This window comes from Anneissia japonica, unplaced genomic scaffold (genome assembly GCF_011630105.1).
Source record: "Anneissia japonica isolate Jap-2015-1 unplaced genomic scaffold, ASM1163010v1 scaffold284953_len930413_cov181, whole genome shotgun sequence".
NCBI classification, from domain to species: domain Eukaryota; kingdom Metazoa; phylum Echinodermata; class Crinoidea; order Comatulida; family Comatulidae; genus Anneissia; species Anneissia japonica.
In genome coordinates, this window is record NW_022746987.1 from 911,204 (window position 1) to 912,516 (window position 1,313).

Consider the following 1,313-nt stretch of genomic DNA (forward strand, 5'->3'; position numbering starts at 1 on the left):
AGTTTTTGATAACCAACTGTTGTTGTAGCAGTCATCGGTTGCTATAGTGATATGATCAGTCTGTGCGCGTATGTACATTTCTAGCTGTGCGTATGCTGATTTGTGCTCCTGCAGTAAGCGTTGACTAACACATCAGCAGTACAGTACAAATACAATGAATAACTATTGTAATTTGTATTATTAGAAGAACTTGTTTTTAATGCTATTTTGATAGACATTCGTCAAAGAAATAAACATTTCAGCATTCGAGAGAGAATACAGTCACTGACCTTTTTGTTTGGTGCAGACAGGTAAAAGTCGTGCGATGATTTTATGCTACGGCCTAGGCTAGAGTAGTAGGAGAAGGCCTCGGCGGCCTTCTGCCTGTCTGTAACCTACAATTTCGTTCCCTGAGTCTTTAAAATAGGTCTAGAATATTCATAATAAACGTTCACTTTGTTTTGTTTATTAGGGTTAATTGATTCAATGACTTCCTTAATTGTTCGTACTTAATATTGAATTTGAACTTTTTTCGGGTTCTAATTAAGTTTGTTTTACGATTTTCAATTACAGTACAATTCAATTCAGTCAACAGGAGTACACATAAGAAAACAATTTCTGTCGGTGTGTACCCCTTTTACAAAATACAATTCAATATTCATCGCGGTGTGCGATGTCTTTGAGGTGACGAAATGTATGCTGAATTAAATAAAATGAGTCGCCAATCTTTTTACGCTCATCTTCATATGTAAATTAGCTGAAATATGCAAATTAGGTCTGAAAATGTAGGGTACTTATATCTTGGTAACCACATGTCGTAGAAAGTTGCTTCTTTCTTAAAGTTGTCCAGAACATGCATGTTTCTATTTACCCTAATAGAACATTTTCTTCAAAAAGTACCGGAAGTACCATTTTGCCGACCGTATTAGCATAAATATGCAAATTAGGGGTGGAAATATAGGGAGCTATATCTTGAAAACCACTGGTCGTACAGAGATGATTTTTGCAGCAAAATGTTTAAAACATGCATGTTTATATTTACTATAATGGACAATTTTCTCTAGAAATGACAGGAAATTGCGTTTTTGACCTTTGACCTCAACTTTGCGTGATTGTAATATCTTGGCAACCACTGGTCGTATAGAGTTGTTTTTTGTAACAAAATATTTACAATATGCACATTTATACTCTAACAGAATAATTTCTCAATATCAACCAGAAACTGTTTTATTGACCTTTGAACTATCTTTGCAGTATATAGGCCTATTATATATGTATATATACCTAATGATGGCTTATGGTCGAAAGTATTATTACAACAATTGTATTATTAC